Here is a 22,438-nt window from a genome sequence, read left to right on the forward strand (position 1 = left end):
GCTCTGCTACAGATAATACGAGAGGGTGCTGAAAAGTTCTCAGCCCAACCAACCAACTTCCTAAATTCTGAGCGTTATTTTGCTACTGTAGCTGAAAAGAGTGTTATCTTATTTCTTCAAGTGCCAATTTGCAGAAAAGAAATTATATGTTTTGACATTGTGTCAGATCATTGATTGAACTATACACACATCATCAACAAGTACTTTACATAAATCTCTTACACGGTGCAATGATAGATACCACAGAGTCTCTATAGGGGTTAAGTCCCCATTTTGAGGTCTCTTGTTTTCCATCTTGGAATCTGAGCACCACCCGAGGTTCAAAGGTTTTTTGAAGTAGCATTGTTCCTTTATTAGTTTGTTTTTTGTCATGAACTATACATACATCAATCGTTTCTTGGTTGGGCTGAGAACTTTTCAGCACACTTGTGTATGCTCCAGGCCTTAGTAGAAGACTTCCAAAATTTGCAACATTGTGGATTTCCTGAGAACTTGACTGGAAAACAATGTTATAGAATTCTAACTGTAACAATTACATGTATAAGTGCTAGCATTCTTTAACTTGAGAATGCAATTGGCACCTAACTTTAGGTGAACAAATAATAGAAGAGGAAACAAATAATTCTCTCAAGGCACTCTCCTCCTACATGCACTATATTTCTAATACAACTTAAAAATAAAGAATAGTTTAAAATTGTGACATAAAGGTGGAGGAAAAGCCTCAGAACCACACTTTCACTTTATTTATAGCAACAAGGCTTTATAGGCAACCACCTCAGAGACATAAAAACCTTCTCACACTGTCAAATCCAATTCGGTGCAATGTAAATTTAAAGGAAAACCATGAAAGAAAAATATTTTACGTATATCAACGTACTCGTGCAGACATTGTCACATTAATCACACCATGAAAGACCTGAGTTTCACACTCAGCTGCTTCAGGATATTTAAAAAAATTCAATCTGCAATCTCAAGTTGTAGCATTTTCAGCGTCCGTGGTTCCCCAGTCTACATGAGCACTATTGAGATAAGTAAAATAATTTTGTTCACAGTTTGCCTTTAAATTTGCCTTGCATAGAATTGGATTTAGACCAGTGGTCTCAAACTCAAATCCTTTGCAGGGCCACATTTTGGATTTTTAGGTGCTTGGAGGGCCTCAGAAAAAATAGTTAATGTCTTATTAAAGAAATTACAATTTTGCATGAGGTAAAACTCTTTATAGTTTATAAATCTTTCTTTTTAGCTAAGTCTTAATAATATTATAATTTATAGCTAGAGAGACATGTGATCAAGAAATTGTTTTATTTTACTTTTGTGATTATGATAAACATACCGAGGATCTCAAAATAGTACCTGGCGGGCTGCATGTAGCCCTCGGGCCGCGAATTTGAGACTACTGATTTAGACACTGTGAGGAGGTGGCATTTTATGCCTATGAGGTGGTTTTGAAACCTTGTCGCTATATATAAAGTAAAGGTGTGGTTCTGTGGCTTTTTCCTCCTTCCTTATGTCACAATTCTGTGCTATTGTTCTATTTTTAAGTTGTATTTGAATTATATTATATGTAGGATAGTCTCCTGATAAGACCTAACTTTAGGAATGAGGCAAGATTATAGAATGGGGGAAACTGTGGAAGAAACCACAATTGTATGAGATGCTCCCTAAAAATTATTACACACAACAAATAGATACCATGCAAAGAGTTGAAGTTATATCTAAAAAAAGTGTTGAAAAGAACATTGTACTTCCTGATTAAAGACTAATACAAACTGTTGCTGTAAGATTTTGAAGACATGAGAAGAATGTAGAAATAATTGGTCCCTTGAGGATGCCTGAGGCAAAACCGAGGCTCCTGTTAGATTCAGAATCAGTCTTCTAAAATAAGTGTTTCATATCCAATGGATTGAATTGCATGATACCCTGCTGGTAACGGGGAGGAGGTCGAGCTGGCTCGACCGACCTGCATGCCGGTCCGATGGCGGCGTGGGCTGGCTCCTGCCTTCATCTGCCCTCAGCACGCCGTTGTTGCAGCTTGAATTCAACGGAGCTGGTCCTATGCTGGTTCAGGAGGGGGCGAAGCAGTGCTCCCACACTCCTCTCTGCTAGTGGCTGGACATGAACACAAGGAGCCGAAAGCCAGAACTCTCCCATCCACCACGAAAAGAAACAGGACCCAATTCTTCAATTCTTAACCGCCACCATAGAACCATTCAGGCATTAGGCAACGGCTCCCTCAGCTGCCAGATCAGAGCAACTGTCAAACTGGAAATCGGTAGGTGAGCTCAAAAGAAGCAAACATCAACGAGACTGGAAGTCCCAAATGAAAACAGCAGAGACAGAACAAAAAAACAACAAAAAAGAAATTTAAAAGAAAAATCAACAAAGGCAAAATAAAACAAAAACAAAAGCAGCACAAGGAAGACAGCACAGAAGATGACCTAACTGGCCGCCATCTTGTTGGAATATATATATCTCTACCTCTGTCTTTATATTTTTATCTTTATTTTTCATAAATTGTTTCTTCAGGTACTTTAGTTAGATTGTGAGCCTTTGGGACAGTTAGGGAATTTCCAAGTACCTATCTTATTTATTTTTATTTATTGTATCTTTTAATGCATCATTTTTGTAAACCGCTTAGAAACCTCACGGTTATTAGCGGTATATAAGAATTAAATTAAATAAAATATTTTTTTTAAAACCCTATAAATATAGTAAAAAGTAGTAAAATATGGCTAAAACTATCAAAATACAAAATTAGTAAATATCACGGTTAGATTAAGCCTATTTTGAAATGAATTAAATGGACATTATATTTTTTAATGAGTGTATGTGTGTGTGGGGGGGGAGGGGGGTTGACCTATGAAAGAAATCTGGTTTGGTAGGCATTAATGAAGTTACCAACCTTAAACATCTGAAGACTTTTTAACACCTTTATAAATATAACTTCAGCCTTTTGCACTGTATATATTTGTTGGAGATTATGGGCTCCTTTTACAAAGGCGCGCTAGGGCCTTAACGTGCAGAATAGCATATGCTAAAATGTCACGCGCGCTAGCCACTATTGCCTCCTCTTGAGCAGGTGGTAGTTTTTTGGCTACCACATGTTATAACGTGCACTAATTTGGTGCATGCGCTAAAAACGCTAGCACACCTTTGTGAAAGGAGCCCTATGAATACACATTTTTGTACACATATGCAGGGTGAAAGATTTTCCCATAGGCTTCCTATATCAGTGAATGGATTTTGAAAATGGCCTCAACATGGATACATTAGTGAGAAAGGGAGGTAGAGAGATGGAAATGGAAGGCTGTCAAGAGGGAGATTGGTTGTAGGATTGGTGGATAAAAGATGAGGGGGCAGAGGAACAAGAAATGCCAAAGAGGCAGATGAAGAAAATCTGAAAAATGAAAGATTTTAAGTTAAGAAGTAATAATTGAAGTAAAAGAGACAGTGAAGACAGGTGAATAGAAATGAGATGAAGGAACAATAACAGAAATGGTAAAGAGATGGAAAATGGAACAGGGAGGTAGTGGAAAGAAAACCTAGGAAGTCAAGAAAAGAGAGATAAGATCAAGCAAGAAACAATAAGGAGTTGAAATGAAGAACAAAAGGAAATTTAATTCTCCTTTAAAATATTAGATTTAGTGGCATTTAGAAGCATTACATTATACAAGTATATTATATGAATGTGTTTTAATGTAGTATAGAATAGTTTTTTTTCTTAGTTAATATATGAATGATTTACTGTAATCATTTTAAAAGTGCAATTGCTCCAACATATAATGGCATGGTAATAATGGTAAAGCACTAGTTACTAACTTAGTCCAGAGGTACCCCTAGACCAGGGGTGTCCAATGTCGGTCCTCGAGGGCCGCAGTCCAGTCGGGTTTTCAGGATTTCCCTAATGAATATGCATTGAAAGCAGTGCATGCACATAGATCTCATGCATATTCATTGGGGAAATCCTGAAAACCCGACTGGACTGCGGCCCTCGAGGACCGACATTGGACACCCCTGCAAGACAGTCTGGTGTTCAGGAAATAAGAACTTAAGAATCGCCTTAGTGGGTCAGACCAGTGGTCCATCAAGCCCAGTAGCCCGTTCTCATGGTGGCCAATCCATGTCACTAGTACCTGGCCAAAACCAAAGGTGTAGCAATATTCCATGCTACCGATAGATTTGCATGCACTGCCTCCATTATTGTTCCCTCTCAAAAGAATATACTCACTGTCAGAGAAAAATAGACATATTTCTATCTCATTTCAAGTATTGCTTGAAATTATCAGAGGAAAAGCACATAGGGAAATTCTAAAACTGGCACCCTACTGACGCCTAAATGAATTGAAAAACACTGTTAGAAATGGCAAAGAATAAAATAAAAAATGGCGAGGTCGAAGCGCCTACCAGCGCCTAAATAAAAGACACTAGAATTGCACCTACAAAGGCACTTTAGGCCACTGAATACCAAAATAGGAATGGCCAGTGCCGGAAATGGTGTTAGGTGGCCTATAATGCCAATGTAGGCACAATTCATGCAAAGATAGGCACCAGAAATGTAGGCCCAGAAATCTCTGACCTATGTTTCTGGAACCTATCTTTGCCGAGGGGTATCCCAAAAATAATTCACAGCTTGCCATCAGCTGATCACGGCACTGGAATCCCTGATCAGCTGCGCTGGCAGAACTCCCCAGAACGGAGGCTTCGGAAAGTCTTGCCGGATCAACTGATTGGGGATTTTCCTGCTGCAATCAGCTGAACCAGCAAGGAGATCCTCTCTCCCTCCCACCCACCCACCATTTTCCAAGTACCCCTCCAAAGGGACACCCCTCCTGCTGAGCCCATCCCCACATACCCCTCCATACCCCCCTTGTACCTCTGATGGGAAATTGGCAGGAGGGATACCCATTCCTTCCTGTTGGCAGACCTGTCTCACAAAATGGTGAAAAGGGGGAGGTGAAATAGAGAAACAGAAAAACAAAGTTGAAAAAAGGGGAGAAGATAAGGACATTGGGAGGGCAGATGGTGAACATGGTGGAGGGGGGGAGGGATAAGGACAGGGACACAATGAAGATTCTGGAAAAGAGGTGAGATAGGTATATAGGTGAAATGTGCATATGGAAGGGTGATGCTCAAAAAGAGGTGGAGTTGTGACACTGATGGACACAGAAGGGAAATGCTGGATCAATGAAAGATGGGGGGGGGAGGCTCAGGCTGGATGGAATGGGAAGAAAGAAAGTCAAGCCATATGGAAGGGGCACAGAAAGAGGACAGACATTGGAAAGAATGAGTGAGTGAAGAGATGATGAAGAAAGCAGAAACCCAGAGGCAACAAGGTAGATAAAAGTTTTGTGGGTTTTATAGAAGATAAAGTAGTATTATATATGTGTTAATACATGTTTATAATTTGAAAATGGAAATAAAGTGATCTTTTCATTAGACTAATTTTAGGACATTTTTTGACTAGCTTTAAGAGACCAAAACCCCTTTCCTCGGGTCAGGAAAGGATACTATAACAGCAGTATATGATACTGACCTAAGAAAGGAAATTTTAGCCTCTGAAAGTTAAGTTTGGTCGACATCAAAAATAATCCTTAACAGCAGGGTTGCCCAATAGGTCGATCGCGATTGACGGGTAGCTCGCCAAAGCAAAGTGAGTCGATCACCCAGGACTCACTTTGCCATGGTGATCTATCGGGCCAATCAGTCTTCCTCTCCCCGACGTCAATTCTGCCGTCGGAGAGGAAGTTCGGGCAAGCCAATCGCTGCCTGGCTGGGCGGAACTTCCTCTCCAATGGCAGAATTGACGTTGGGGAGAGGAATGCTGGTCGGCCCGAAGCAGGGAGAGCATGGGGTGTCGGCGTCGTCGGCTTTGGGGACTGTTATCCATTGGTGGCGGTTTGGGTCCTGTTCCCCGATGGCAGCGGCAGTGGCAGTGGCTTGGGGAAGGGCAAGGAGAAAGAAAGAAAGGGGGCAGGCAGGGAGACAGAAGGAAAGAAGAGAAACAGAAAAAAAGAAAGGGGGCATGAAGAGAGAAAGAAAGAAAGGTCAGGGAGAGAGGAAGAAAAAGTTGGGGGAGGGAATGAGGTGTGGAGGAGAGGAAGCATACAGGCTGAAAGAAAGATTGGATGCACAGTCAGAAGAAGAAAGTGCAACCAGAGACTGATGAAATTACCAGACAAGGTAGGAAAAATGATTTTATTTTAAATTTAGTGATCAAAATGTGTCTGAATTTATATCTGCTGTCTATATTTTACAATATGGTCCCCTTTTACTAAACCGCAATAGCGGTTTGTAGCACAGGGAGCCTAGGAGCATCGAGAGCAGCGCTGGGCATTCAGCGCAGCTCCCTGCACTAAAAACTGCTATTGTGGTTTAGTAAAAAGGGAGGGGGGTGGGTATTTGTCTATTTTTGTATGGTTGTTACTGAGGTGACAGTGCATAGAGTCATCTGCTTTGACCGCTTTGAAAAAAACTAGGAATAGGAATGATAATTAACAATTCTATGCGTACAGTGTGTGTTGTGTTTTTTTTTTTATTTTATTGTTGGTAGATCATTTTGACTTGGTCATTTTAAAAGTAGCTTGCGAGTCAAAAAAGTGTGGGCACCCCTGCTTAACAGAATCCAACTAAATCTACCATCCACAAAAAAACCTCCACTACAAGCAAATTTTCCACTCTATGCTAACTTATCTGGATGTAAAAACCTGGAATGGCCTACCAGAAGTTATCAGGACAGAGACAAACTACACTACATTCAGAAAAAACCTGGACTCACCTCTTTGACAATTAACAGTCTTAGTTTCTGTATAACTCTCCCTACTTCTGGGTCCCCTCTCTTATTTCTCCATACCCCCTTCCCTCCTGCTTTCACCCTTCCTCCTTGATCTGTCGCCTTGAGCCTGTATGGTTATGTGCGAAGCACAAATGGAAGATTAGATTAGATTAGATTAGATTTAGCCTATAGTATGGTATCCTATTTTCCATTTTTGTTTTATTTCTATATGGTGATTAGTATTTCAGTCTTTTCAAATGTACATCTGCTGTCTTTATATTTTGCACAGTACTAGGGGACATGCATTACTGTTTATCTATTTATTCCGTTTCCTATACCATTCTCCCTAGGGAGTTCAGAATGGTTTACATGAATTTATTCAGGTACACAAGCATTTTTCCCTGTCTGTCCCAGTGGGCTCACAATCTATCTAATGTACCTAGGGCAATGGGGGAGGGGGCGGAGGGAAATTAAGTGTCTTGCCCAGGGTCACAAGGAGCAGCTGTGGTGCTGCATTCTGTATAGAATCTGGTTTCATAGGGTGCAGTTTTATTGTTGTCTACATATTTTGTTTTTAGTTTGCAGTTACACTCTCACCTGCGCAGTAGCTCCCTATCTATACCCCTCTATCCCTTTTCCAGCAGGAAATCGTCCAATCCTTTCTTGAAATCCAGTACCGTACTCTGTCCTATTACGTCCTCTGGAAGTGCATTCCAGGTGTCCACCACACGCTGGGTAAAGAAAAACTTCCTAGCACTTGTTTTGAATCTGTCCCCTTCCAATTTTTCTGAATGCCCTCTTGTTCTTATATGTTTTGAAAGTTTGAAGAATCTGTCCCTCTCTACTTTCTCTATGCCCTTCATGATCTTGTAGGTCTCTATCATATCTCCTCTGAGTCTCCGCTTTTCCAGGGAGAAGAGCCCCAGTCTCTCCAATCTTTCAGTGTATGAGAGGTTTTCCATGCCCATTCGTGTCGCTCTCCTCTGGACCCTCTCAAGTGTTGCCATATCCTTCTTAAGGTACGGTGACCAATACTGAACACAGTACTCCAGGTGCGGGCGCACCATTGCCCGATATAACGGCAGGATGACTTCTTTTGTTCTGGTCGTAATACCCTTCTTAATAATACCCAACATTCTGTTTGCCTTCTTCGTGGCTGCTGCACATTGTGCTGTCGACTTCATTGTTGTATCCACCAGTACACCCAAATCTCTTTCAAGGTTACTTCTCTCTAATACTAATCCCCCCATTTGGTAGCTGAACATCGGGTTCTTTCTCCCTATATGCATGACCTTACATTTCCCTACATTGAAGTTCATCTGCCATTTATTCGCCCACTCCTCCAGTTTGTTTAGGTCCCTTTGTAGGTCCTCACACTCTTCCGTAGTTCTAACCCTTCTACAGAGTTTAGTGTCATCCGCAAATTTTATAACTTCACATTTCGTCCCAGTTTCCAGGTCACTAATAAATACATTAAACAGCAGCGGTCCCAGTACAGACCCCTGCGGAACTCCGCTCGTGACCTTCCTCCAGCCCGAGTAGTGACCCTTCACTCCAACCCTCTGTCTTCTGCCTGCCAACCAGTGTTTGACCCATCTGTGTACGTCCCCTTCCACCCCGTGGTTCCACAGCTTCCTAAGTAGCCGCTCATGGGGTACCTTGTCAAAGGCCTTTTGGAAGTCGAGGTAAATGATGTCTACGGGTTCCCCTTTGTCCAACTGGCTGTTCACCCCCTCAAAGAAGTGCAGTAAATTTGTTTGGCACGATCTTCCTTTGCAGAAGCCATGTTGGCTCGCTTTCATCAGCCCATGTTTTTCGATGTGCTCACAGATGCTGTCCTTTATCAGTGCTTCTACCATCTTGCCCGGAACCGATGTCAAACTTACCGGCCTGTAGTTTCCCGGGTCTCCTCTTGACCCCTTTTTAAATATAGGTGTAACATTTGCTATCTTCCAGTCCTCCGGGATCTCCCCAGTTTTCAAGGATAGGTTGCAAACTCGTTATCTCATTTCTTAATTCTTTTAGTACCCTAGGGTGGATTCCGTCTGGGCCTGGTGATTTGTCGCTTTTCAATCTATCTATCTGTTGGAGGACATCCTCATGGCTCACCTCTATTGTTGACAGTTTTTCTTCTTGATCACCATGGAAGATCATGTCGGGTTCTGGTACAGTGGATGTGTCCTCGCTTGTGAAGACTGATGAGAAGAATTTGTTTAACCTGTCGGCTACCTCTTCTTGCTCCTTTATCACTCCCTTTTTGTCTCCATCATCCAACGGTCCTACTTCCTCCCTCGCCGGTTGCTTCCCTTTAACATATCTGAAGAACAATTTGAAGTTTTTTGCCTCCCTGGCCAGCCTCTCTTCATATTCTCTTTTCGCCCTCCTAACCACTTGATGACATTCTTTTTGGCGTTTTCTGTGTTCCTTCCAGTTTTCCCCAGTTTGGTCCTTTTTCCATTTCCGGAATGAATTTTTCTTGTCTCCTATCGCTTTCTTCACCTCATTGTTTATCCATGCGGGGTCTTTTGTTCGGTTTTTTTTGCACCCTTTTCTAAATCTAATCATATCCGATAACATGCTTCATGAACAAAAAGACTGAAATGATGTACAACCAAAAATGTCAAAGATACTTCTATATATATCCTGAATAAGAGTGAAAACTACTGTTTTAACAATTAATTTTAAAAAGGGAAATTATGATAAAATATGGAAATCAGTTTAAAAAGAGTGCCAAGTTTCCAAGCTTATTAATGATTTGCTATCTTGCCCAACTTTCAATCTAATAGTAGGATAGGGGAGAAAGGTGGGAGAAAAATGGATGTAAGGGGGAGTGAAACTGCAATATAATATAGAATGGGGTGGGGAGGTAAAAACAAAAGGGGAAGCAAAAATGTCTTCTAGATTCAAGACTTCAAGAGTGGTTGCCAGGAACAGAAGTTTACAGCGGAATGGCCATGGTGTAAAAATATTATTTTACAGGTCGATATTCAAGACAATTTAACTGACCAGAACTAGTTGCTGACTGGTTAAATTGCTTTTTAGGGCTATCCGTTAATTTTCAGTGGCACGCAACCAGTTATCACTGCTGAAAATTAGTGGTTAGCGCTTAAGTGAAATCCAGGTATTTTAAAGGCCATAAATGGGACCACATAAAAGTCAGTCCTATCTGTGGTAACTCATAGCCACTTAACTGCTGAATATTGACTTAATCAGCTCTGCAAAAGTCAGATATTCAATGATGAAGCCTGGACATGGCCCGGCATTGAATATCCAGGACTAATGCTGGTAGAAGTCAGCAAAATGCTCACTACTATCGGCTGAATATTTACCCCTTAGAAGTAAAATAAAATATATTCCAAGCAATAAAAGGAGGTGAATAAAAGTCCAAACAACTGTCAATGTGTTTTAACAGTGAGATGAAGGATGCTGTTAAAGCTAAAAGGCACCTTGCAAAAGAAAGGAAAACAAATCCTAATGAGGAAAATAGGGCGGAACTTAAGTTCTGACAAGTTAGATGTGTGGCAGAACAAAATGGAATTTGAAAAGAAGCTTGTACAGGCATAAACTAGTTAAAAAAAAAAAAAAATCCAGTGCATTTAAAGCAAAAAGTCAGTAAGGGGGACCAGGAAATGACCAAAGATAAGAAGGAGTGGAGGTGTGGCTAGAACTGCTACCTCAGCACCGTGAGCTTGTGAGTTCAGTCTTAGCTTGCTCCTTACCAGGGCAGGATTAACCAATAGGCCAAGCAGGCACGTGCCTAGGGCCCGAAATGGTTAGGGGGGCCTGATGAAGGAAGGCATCAACATTTTTTTTTCCAAACGGTGATGGGCCCCTCCAGCATCGATTGGCAACACAGGTTCCCCCCCCCCCCCGGTATGGCAACGCGGGCCCCACCCCGATCGGCAATGCAGCCCCCCCATTGACGGAAAGTAAGACAAGCAAGCAACGCGGGTAAGAAAAGCAACGGGAACTGTAATTGTGCAAGCAGTGCTGCTTGCCCAAAGATTCCCTCTGATGCAGCTTCCTGTTTCCGCCTGGGCGCATAATTGGTAAAGCAATTTAAAGCAATTTAAAATTTGTTTGAAAACAAAAATAACAGTGCCTTCATCGCATCTACAGAAGCACCTTAGAATGCCTAAGGTTGAAGTAGGCATGTATAATGCCAGAAATGAGCTTTGGCATTCTAAGGCGCCTCCGTAGACTTGATTCTTATCAAAGGTAGGCGACAGAAATGTAGGCCTTTAAAATCCTGGACAAAGACTAGGGGACATTTGATGAAACTGCAAGGAAATACTTTTAAAACCAATAGGAGGAAATATTTTTTCACTCAGAGAATAGTTAAGATCTGGAATGCGTTGCCAGAGGTTGTGGTAAAAATGGATAGCGTAGCTAGTTTTAAGAATGGTTGGGACAAATTCCTGGAGGAAAAGTCCATAGTCTGTTATTAAGACATGGGGGAAGCCTCTGCTTGCCCTGGATCTCGTAGCATGGAATATTGCTACACCTTGGGTTTTGGCCAGGTACTAGTGACCTGTATTGGCCACCGTGAGAACGGGCTACTGGGCTTGATGGACCATTGGTTTTACCCAGTAAGGCTATTCTTATGTTCTTATGTAACAGCAGGATTTCTTAACCTTGTATTCTCACCCATCCCCTTGTGCCTTTCCTCTGCAGCATCTTTATATCCCTCCCTCCCATCCCTTGTGCATCTCTCCCTCCCACCCGAACCCCGCCGACCGTGAGACCAATATACTTTCTGCCAAACGATAGCATTGGCAGCCATCTAAACAGGCTGCATCGCGGTCTTATTCCGCTGGGGATGTTCCATGTGCCGCATTGCTGATGACATCATCAATGATGCGGCAGAGGAATGTCCTGGCGGGAGAAGGCTGCGATGCAGCCTGTTTAGATTATTGCTGACAGAGTCGTTTGGCAGAAGGTAGATTGGTCTCACGGTCAGTGGGGTTCAGATGGGAGGGAGAGATAGAAGGGTCAGTGGGAGTTTGGCTTTGCAGCATGGGGGGGGGGGGGGAGAGAAGCACTGCTGCCGGCGAATCCAGCGCTTCAGCTAGGGCTTATTTTTGGGGTAGGGCTTATTTTGGGGGAAACACGGTAGGTAAAGCAAGAAATTTTACAGTTTCCATGCATTAATTTTGTCAATTAAATGCAGGTACTAGAATAGAGAGCCTTAATACTTTTTTCCATCCTGTACAAATCCAAAAGGAAAGTCAGTCTGGTGTACTATCAACAATGAAACAGAAAAAAAAAATAAAAAAATATATATATATATATATTTTTTTTCCATTTACGAAGCTCTAGCATACAAAGAAATCTATTAAACGTGCCTGTTCAAGTATTAGAGAAAGATAAACACAAACCCCCTGTGGAAACGGAAAGCCTATCTGTGAAATAAACTTAGATGATACCCATCAAGAGTCGCACAGACATGTTTTTGCCTTGCTTGAGCAAGAACTATAGCAATGTTCTGCAGTGCTATTCACAGTAATCAAGATGTTCATTTTGCCTAACACTGACACAAAAGTGTTCATCTTCTTCCATCTACTTTCTTCCTTAGCAAATCTTAGGTGATACACTGAGAAAGAAAGTGGTAACGGAAAAAGGCAAGAATTATATTATTTCATAGTTAAAAATGTTGTGAAGTTGCCAGTGGTATTAAATCATTAGCGATGATTAAATGGATTGTAATATCCTTAATATAGCTCATTCTTCTTTCTGAATAGTTTATGTTTTTCCTTTTTCAAGCAGGAGAGAACACAATTTCTATTATTCAATGATAGATATTTGCAGTGTTTGTATTTATTGTATGCATGAATATTGTATTAACATTGCTTTAACTCTTCTCTAGAGGAGTTAATTATAGACTTATTTTAACAGCCTTCCTTGGCTCATTACAAATAAGTAAGCAAACAGTTATAATTGTTAAGTTGTAATCAAGTTTGTTGAGCCATCAATAAATCCTACCGCTGAGCAAAAATATTTGCATTTGTCTTGCAAATGAAAAGCTTTTTTTCAGAAACAACTTGTCCCCATTCTGAGCCTATGGGGGTAAACAGAATCCAGTTTCTTTAAAATGAATTTGACATTGTGTGACTAGTCAAATGCCACAGTCAGCGTGTTTTTTAAAAACACTGGTGGGTATTTTTACTACGACGTGCTAACCGCTTTAGCGTGCGCTAATATTTTAGAGCGTGCTGAAACGGCTAGCGTGCCTTAGTAAAAGGACTCCTGGGTGAAGCGTTTCACTATATGACACGCAGAGGGGCATTTTCCACATGACATCCAAATTCGAGTTTGGATGTTTTATGGAAGACACACAAAAATACAGTAGTGAACATGCCCATTTTCAAAACTGCAAAATGCCTATCTTGGTTTTTTGTTTTGTTTTTTAATGTGCTCTGTGCATCTATCCTCTATGCATCTATTTTTTAAACCATATTTGAACCCGCCCCCAAAACCCAAACAAACAAAAAACACATCCAAAGAAAAACATACAGAACAGGCCATTGGGTTGTAGGAGGGGCCAGCATTTGTAGTAGACTGGCCACACAGATTTCATCCCAGCAGAGCAGTGGGGCACCATAAGGGGCATTGTAGTAAACATCACATAAAAGGTCCCAGGTACGTATCTCACCATAACCCCTTTATGGTGTATGGTGAATCCTACAAAACCCACCCTAAACCTACTAGACCCAACTGTACATCAGTGACCACTGGGGGCTAGCACCTGGTCAGGTTGGGTACCTTTTGACACTTATTTGTTATTAAAACAGGTCTAGCCTCAAACATCTAACTTGTGCCCTGGACGTATTCTTAAATGTTCAATTATGGCAGAAAGACATCGAAGTCATAAGCCTGCCCTAGTACCGCTCACAGCACACCTCTAACATGCCCTCTTGAGATTTAGATGAACTGCAGATGAAAAGCATAGATATCCATCTAGAATACAATTTTCGAAAATTGCTGAGATAAATGCCAATTTGTCCCTTTATGCCACTTTTTGGATGTTTATCTTTATTGGAAATGAGCCCCATATTCAGGGCCATTATCCAGAAAGTGGGCAGCAGTGAATATACAAGGAAAGTATTGACTGGTGCCACCTGAGTAGATAGCAACAATATTCAGCCATTATTGGTTTAAGTAAGGACAACAATTTTAGTTGTCCTTAAATTAAACCATACAGTTATATAGTGGCTGAATATCGCTGACTATCCATAGAATGCTCACCGAAAAATCACAGATAGAGCACTTATCTGTATAGTGCTTTGGATTGTCAGGCCAAATGTGTTCCATACTCCAACAATGAGTAAGCACATTACCTAATGTTGTTTTATTTCCCAGACAAATAGCACTTACAAGTTAGGTACTATCAGATAAGATTGCAAAAAAGCATCTTACAACATTTGGAAATGGAATGTTTCTGCCAGCAAAATAATGTCATGATCATCAAACGCAGACATTATCTGATATGAGATCAGAGCTGATGAGGTGGTTTTAAATATTATAAGTCATAAACTGAAGCTGGAGCTTTTTGATTGTACAGCACATAGAGGAGTCAATTCACTGCCAGTGTTCTGGTTCTAGAGTGAATACAGTAGTGAGATTCTGAATTGGTTAATATCTGAGGGGCAGATTCTCAAAACTAAAATCAGCCTTTAACGTGCTCACTAAACCAGCCAACTTAGCGTGCATGTATTTTAGCAGAGGATTATCAAAACAGTTTACCGAGGTCTTTTCCGAGTTTTCTAGCAGTCTCCGATATTGCCATACAAATGTAATACAAGGTCATTAATATTAAAATGATCACTCCAAGCGATTCTCTATAATCATTGAGTGATTTTCTAACCTTGTTGTGCCCACATTTGCAGCCAAAATTTACTGTCAGGACTGAGCTGTCGTTGCCTTACTTTCTGATCAGTGCCTGAGTGCTGATTGGCTCAGGCACTGACAGGAAAGTAAAGTATGACAGCTAAGACCCGCCCCCCCCCCCACACACACACACACTAATGCAAATTAAAATAATAATAATAAAAAAAAAAACAAATTGAAGATCAGCACTCTCTCTTGCCGCATCACACAATCATCCAACACTAATAACCTCCCACCCCTGCAACAGATGCCCAATCCCTCCCACTGCCAAACAATGCCCTACAACCCCCCCCCCCCCCAGCAGTGGGAGAGATACTCACTCCCTCCCACCATCAAGTGATGCACCTTGCACCCCCCCGGCAGTGGGAGAGATGACCACTACTTCCACTGCCATACAGCCCCCCGACACCCCCCATGCTCCGACAACCACTGCCCCTCCTCCTTACCTTAATTACGATGGCTGGCCAGAAGAATGACTTCTCCCTTTGGCCAGCTGGCCCGCCTCTTCAGAATGGTGGGCTTTCCCCTCCCCGGTGCATACTTAGATACACCAGGGAGGTTCCTTAGGCTCTGATTGGCCCAGGTTGTTTAAGGCCCCACCTATGGGTTAGGCCCTTTCCCGTAAGCACCAGAAAGGAGCCTAAGTTTATTTTTTTTTTTAAATTTATAAATTTAATAATTACAATATCAAATGATATAAAGAAAAAAAGGTTTCTTACACAAAATTTTAACAATATTTATACAACACAAAAATTCATTTTCAAGCCCTCAACTATGGGGAGACATGCTTAGTTTCTTTTTTTTTTTTCTTTTTTTTTTTTAGATTTAAACTATTTTATTGATGATGATTGAAAGCATACAATACAGAAATTGATCAACTGAACAATAAAAGAAATCAAACAAGAGACATAGGGGTCCTTTTACTAAGGCGCTCCAGCCGATCCAGCGTACACCAAATATTAGCCTAAATATAGTCTATAATGGATATAAAATAAAAGGAACCTCACTTAACTTATAGTGAAATGATCCTGTACTCTCCTCTCCCAACAAGCATGTTTCAGAATGAAACCTTTCTTCAGGGTCGAGGAATGCGTATGCGGGGGCTATCACGAGTTGGGAGAGGAGAGTACAGGATCATTTCACTATAAGTTAAGTGAGGTTCCTTTTATTTTATATCCATAAGAAAAAGAAAAACGAATTATACAGATTTAATAAAAGATGAATAAAGATTGGACTGATGCAGAATTTAAGCAACTGGCTCTGTTTGCCTGATTGCTACCCGAAGGTCCATACAAAAATATTTTGAAAAAGAAAATTACCTGTAAAAGTAAAGCACTAATGATGAAGACATAGTAGGAAGTAGATGAGACACTGAACAACCAGCCTTTGATAGGTAGGTGTAATAATTTAAACAACTGTTATATGATTCAATTGATGGTACAGCAGTGACATTTGTTGTGGCATTTGTTGTGGCGTTTACATGGAAATTTTAGGTAAAAAGATGCCTCAAGTGCTAAGACTCTTGTTCTTAATTTCAGAAATTATTTCCTTCTTAGTTGCGTAGCTCTTGACACATCAGGAAAAATTCTAACCAAATCTCCACAAAATTTTATCAACCTATTTTTAAAGTAAAGTTTCATTATTAGCATTTTATCTATCTTACTCATGCATGTTATTACCTTGGTGGACCTACTCTGGATCACATCCTGAGTATCTTCCAAAAACTCTGTCAGATTTATTTCATTTGTTACCAGGTCGGATTGTATTTTCTTTTGCGGAATATAATAACAATTATTTATTGGGAAATTTTCCGCGTTGGGTAATCCCAGTATTTCTTTGAAAAATTTCCTTAGCAAAATTTCAGAAGATAATAAATGAGTCACTGGGAAATTAACCAAGCTGAGATTCCTCGCTCTATGCATATTTTCCAACATTTCCATTTTGAATGTAACGCCGTAGAATCCTTAACAGCAGATCTGAGACAGCTTGCAGTGTATTGCTTTGAGTTTCAACCACACTTAATCTTTTATCCAAACAACTTAAGTTAGAATCCACATTCTCAAACTTTTGAGACACAGAATGTGAATAATCCAATGTTTTTTCACTGATTCTCTGAGAAACCCTTCAACTCTAGAAATACCTAACCACAAATCTTTAGGGTAATATCTTGGTTTTCCACTGCTAGTGGTTGATCCTCTACTACACCTGAAAATTCAAGTGATTTAGGTATTTCAGTAAAGATTAATTTACTTATCTGAGTAGAAGATACCACTAATTCAGTGGAAATAGCGAGAGTAATATTCCCGCTACCACCAGATACTGGATGAAGGGGGGGGGGTGTCCTTCCAAGGGGGCTCAACAATGCTCCCAATATGGGAGAATTCATATCAAGTAAAGGTTGTGATGGAATATCTGTAGAAAATGTCAAATGTCTGTCCATAGGACCAGAAACTGCAGGTGTTGAGCTCTTAGGCTTAATTTTCCTTTTGCCAATAATAACAGATTAAAGTTATACGACCTGAACTCCTGCTCCCCGGCTCCTCGTTGCTCCAAGGGGCGAGACATGCCCCTTAGGGCATGCCCCTTCAGCCACACGCCCTGCGGCCGCAATTGTGGCAGCGGTGTCTAATTTAAGCAATTTCACAGCCAGGAGAGACAGACCCAATGATGTCAAGGGTCCGTCTTCCACAGTGCTTGCCCGATTCCACCTCCGGGCCCTGCTGCGGGAAACACGGGGCAGCGTTCCAGAGTCTCCTCCTGTGTCCCAGTCACACAAGGTAAAGCAGCTCCCAAAACTCTGCAGCAGCGGTGTCTAATTTAAGCAATTTCACAGCCAGGAGAGACAACCCAATGACGTCAAGGGTCCGTCTTCCACAGTGCCTGCCCGATTCCACCTCCGGGCCCTACGGGAAACACGGGGCAACGTTCCAGAGTCTCCTCCTGCGTCCCAGTCACACAAGGTAAAGCAGCTCCCAAAACTCCACGGCAGCAGTGTCTAATTTAAGCAATTTCACAGCCAGGAGAGACGGACTCAATGATGTCAAGGGTCCGTCTTCCACAGTACCTGCCCGATTCCACCTCCGGGCCCTGCAGCTGCTGTGGGAAACACGGGGCAGCGTTCCAGAGTCTCCTCCTACGTCCCAGTCACACAAGGTAAAGCAGCTCCCCAGGAGCCTAAGTTTCTGATTGGCCCAGACACTTAAGGCCCCTTCTCTTTTGTTTGTAGCATTGTAAACCGCTTAATACACCAGTACAAGCGGTATATCAAATGTAATAAATCCAATCCAATTCAAATCATCTCAGGCACTTTCATTATGTTTCATTATGTCTATTCATTTTATGAATTCACCAAATTAGAGGAGGATCAATCTAAACCACCTCTTTGAACTCTCACTCACATCATATTTTTTATGATCTTTTTAATGAGAAAAGACCCTCAGAGATACCACCACAATACTCAAAAACTTCATAGTATCTGGCTTTATGTATCTATTCCTCACTGGGTCTTATTATATATATCTTTCAAAGTATTTTACTTTTGCCATTAAAGTTAATAAAGATGTTCAAGTACTTAGCTTTTATGTTTAATGGCCAAAACTCTCAGGAACTATCAAGCCAACATGTTTCATCTGAAGGGTTTCCTCAAGGCTAATATCCCTTTGTATAGCTTTTCGCCCTATATACCAACCACCTAGGTACTAGCTATACAAAGGGATATTAGCCTTGAGGAAACCCTTCGGGTGAAACATGTTGGCTTGATAGTCCCTGAGCGTTTTGACCACTAAACATAAAAGCTAAGTACTTGAACATCTTTATTAACTTTAATGGCAAAAGTAAAATACTTTAAGAGATATATATAATAAGACCCGGTGAGGAATAGATACATAAAGCCAGAAACTATGAAGATTTTGAGTATCGTGGTGGTAACTCTGAGGGTCTTTTCTCATTAAAAAGATCATTAATTGAGAAGGAAGACCAGGGAAGAAAAGGAAAAAGAAGGAAGAGGAGAGAGAGTTGCCAGACTATGGAGAGGGGAGAGATAAGGGATATGAGAGAATGGGGGAGGAGAGACAGAACTACCAGATCTGTGGGGAGGAAAGGGGAAGAAGACAGAGATACCAGATCTGAGGGGAGACAAGGAGAAGAGAGAGATGCAAAAAACATGGAGGGAGGGGGGAGGGAGAGAGAGATGGAAGGGAAGGAGACAGAGATGCCATATCATGGGGGAAGTGGAGGGAAGATGATGGATTTTAGACCAATGGGGGGGGAGGGGAGAGAAGGAAGGGGAGGCAGATAGTTTCTGGAAAGGGCATATAGAGTAGATGCCATATGGAAGAGGCAGCGAGTAGACACAGTGGATGGAAGGAAGAGAATGATGAGAAGATGAAGAAAGCAGAAACAAGAGAAACAAAATTCTATTTATTTATACTTTTTTCTTTAGGATAAAGTACTATTGTAGCTGTGTTGATAAATGTTTATATACAGAAAATGGAAATAAGGCGATCCTTTTATTGGACTAATTTACATTTTGACTAACTTTCAGAGACCAAATCCCCCTTCCTCAGGTCAGGACAGGAAGCCATAACTGCAGTATATTGTACTGGCCTGAAGAAGGTAGTTTTGGCATCTGAAAGCTAATAGAAAAATGTAGTAGTCCAATAAAATAGTATTATCTTATTTTCCATCTTTTGTTTTATTTCTATTTGTTAATTAGTAAAGTGATGATCCGTTATTTCTCTTTTTCAAATTTAAATCTTTATATTTTGTACAATATTAAGGGACATGCATCGCCATTTCTATGTCTGTATGTTGTGTGCAGAATCCGGTTTCTTGGTGGTTAAGTTTAACTTTTGTCTACATATTTCTATTTTTAGTTTGTGATTATTTATTCCATACTGGATTAGGGTGTTTCTGTGTTCTGTGTGCATGAAAGACTTGTTTTTCTATTAGCACTGACTGTGCAGGATCAATTTGTACTATTCTGGCTTGTTTGTTATACATTGGATGAAATGATATTCTAGTGCTCGCTGCAGTGTATAAGATGCTGTCTTTTCTCAGGTACACTCTTGTTGTGTGACTTGTGGATTATTACTAAAAATCATGTTAAAAAATGATTGGCCCCAGGTATTACATATGCTAGTTATGCCACTGCTGGCAACATCTGGAAAAAACCCAATTATCTTCTGACCATAGAAGTTATGAGTCTATTAGCCAAATAAAGCTTCATAATAGATCTTTTCTGAACTTCAGTCTGAAATGTAACCAACAATGTAGCACGTTTCAAGATCATTTCCATAGATGATTCTAAAAATTATGAAATTTCAAAGCTTTCAGGAGGAGCCAATTGATCTTTGCTTCCCTCCTCTACCACTTTTCTAATCCCCCTTGGAAGATAATAAGTTTTAACAGGCAAAAAAAAAAAAAAAATGAACCTCAGGATATTTTAAAACATCTCTGATATACATCTTGAACATTTCAAGGGGCGATAGAAAATGGGTGAGGGGGAAGTTCAAAAAATGTAAATTCCTGACTTTCAATAATTTGAACATGAGCTCTCACACTATCTTTTAAATTAGAAGCAGCTGTGGATTGCAAAGTAGTAATATAATGCTCCATTTTTTTCTGCACACTATCCACAGTTGACAACTTACAGTGAAAATCTTTCATTTTCTGAGCTACATCATTAGATAACTTCCGCCCCCCCCCCCCCCTTTACAAAGGTAGCGGCTGCTGTGTGGCAAACACTCCAATGCTCCTTAAATCCCAATGGGCATCAGAGTGATTACCACAGCAGAAGCCACTACTGCGGCTTTGTAAGAGAAGCCCTTGGATATCTGAGGCAATGACTATTGAATAAAAATGTCAGTTCTAACATAAGCCTCAATCAACATTCAAATTGATTTAAAGGCCTCGGTAACACACCTCCTTGGTCGATCATTTAATTTTTAGCAGTAGGTATTTGTGTGAAATCGTCACTGGCCCATACAATTTTGCAATATATCATTTCTTGTTTTACACACAAAAAATTTTTCTTTTAAATATGTAATAATTTAGAGAATTAACTTATCTTAAATATTCTTCATAGAATTCGGCCCGGGAGGATGGGATCCATACCTGGGTATTTTAAAATAACATCCACACCTGTTTTACAGTCCTAATCTTTGCAACTGATCCTTTTTAGCTTCTTTTTAACCATTTTCTCATTTTCTCATAGTTGCCCTTTTGAAAATTAAATGCCTCTTCAGTAGATTTCTTTTGTGACGTCACTTCCGGTATCAGCTCAAATTTGATCACGTTATTATCACTGTTTCCCAGCGGACCCAGCACAGTTAACTTATGTACTATGCCTTGCATTCCACTAAGGACCAAATCTAAAATAGCTTCCCCTCTTGTCGGTTCCTGGGCCAGTTGCTTCAAGAAGCATTCATTTATGAGGTTTAGGAATTTTACCCCCTACCACTCTCTGATGTAACATTTAACCAGTCAATGTTTGGGTAATTGAAATCACTCTGATCTCAAATAACTCCTACAATACTGCTAGACCCCAAATAAACGCCACTCATGCAAGTTACCCTCACTAAGAGAATATAATAAGAATTGGAGAAAAACCTCAGTTTAGCTTCATTGGTAAAAAAAACAACCATTCCTTATGTCATGTTTATAAAATGGAAAGATTTATTGCAATACAGCGCGGGTTTTTCAGGAAATTTCAGGATGTGTGGGAGACATTTACAAAGTATTGTACCGATTAGATGACATTTTATTTTATTTTTTTTTCCCTTAAATTTACAAGTTTGATTGTGAGGGGGGGAGGGGAGGGTAAATTTATTGTTACATATTGTATAAGGTATTGATTATATGATAAGAAAGGGTGGGAAGGGTGGGAGATAAGAGCATATTATTTGTACCATTGATGATTATTAAGTGTTATATTTATTGTTAATTTGTTTGGATATATTGTTACTTATTGTAAATTTGAAAATGAATAAAGAATTAAAAAAAAAAACATACCTCCTCTTCTCATGAACAACATTCTAGTGAGATTTCCACAACTTGTCTTTTAAATGTCATTGTACGCAGCGATTGTGAGTTGGGGCACAACAGCAGCCCAAGGAAAAACTCCCTATTCATGAAAAAGGCACAAACATGTCAAAAACACTTATGCAAAGTCTGCATTCCAGTAGAAACTGTGTCCAGTCTAAGTGTCATGCAAATAGTAAGAAACAGTACTCTTAGATGCACTCTTCGCTCCACCAGGAATCCTGAACCTTGCCACCGCTGCAAACTGTGATCCCAGAGCAATGCAGCCACAAACACCTGATGAAGAAGTTGCCATTTTGCAAAGCTGTGTCAGCTTGGAAAAGAGATGGCTGAGGGGGATATGATTGAGGTCTACAAAATCCTGAGTGGTGTAGAATGGGTAGAAGTGCATTGACTTTTCACCCTTTCCAAAAGTACAAAAACCAGGGAACACTCAGTGAAATTACATGAGAATACTTTTAAAACAAATAGGAAGAAATATTTTTTTTACTCAAAGAATAGTTAAGCTCTGGAACTCATTGGCAGAAGAGGTGGTTACAGTGGTTAGCATAGCTAGGTTTAAGAAAGGTTTGGACAAGTTCCTCCAGGAAAAATCCATAGTGTGCCCTGGATCAGTAGCATGGAATGTTGCTACTATTTGGGTTTTGTGGATTGGCCATTGTTGAAAACAGAACTAGATGGACCATTGGTCTGACTCAATATGGTTGTTCTTATGTTCTTATAACCCCTTATGTAGAT

General features: G+C 40.5%; 1 protein-coding gene across 1 annotated transcript in view; it reads right to left on the reverse strand.

Moving 5' to 3' along the window:
* The window catches only part of KCNB2 (potassium voltage-gated channel subfamily B member 2), a 498,244-nt gene extending 476,462 nt beyond the window's left edge, over positions 1 to 21,782 (reverse strand). The window contains exon 1 of the mRNA XM_033935254.1: positions 21,671 to 21,782. The gene's annotated coding sequence lies outside the window, so the exon portion shown is untranslated. The remainder of the gene's footprint in view (positions 1 to 21,670) is intronic.
* Between the last annotated feature and the right edge of the window lie 656 nt (positions 21,783 to 22,438).

This window comes from Geotrypetes seraphini, chromosome 2 (assembly GCF_902459505.1).
Source record: "Geotrypetes seraphini chromosome 2, aGeoSer1.1, whole genome shotgun sequence".
In the NCBI taxonomy this organism is placed as follows: domain Eukaryota; kingdom Metazoa; phylum Chordata; class Amphibia; order Gymnophiona; family Dermophiidae; genus Geotrypetes; species Geotrypetes seraphini.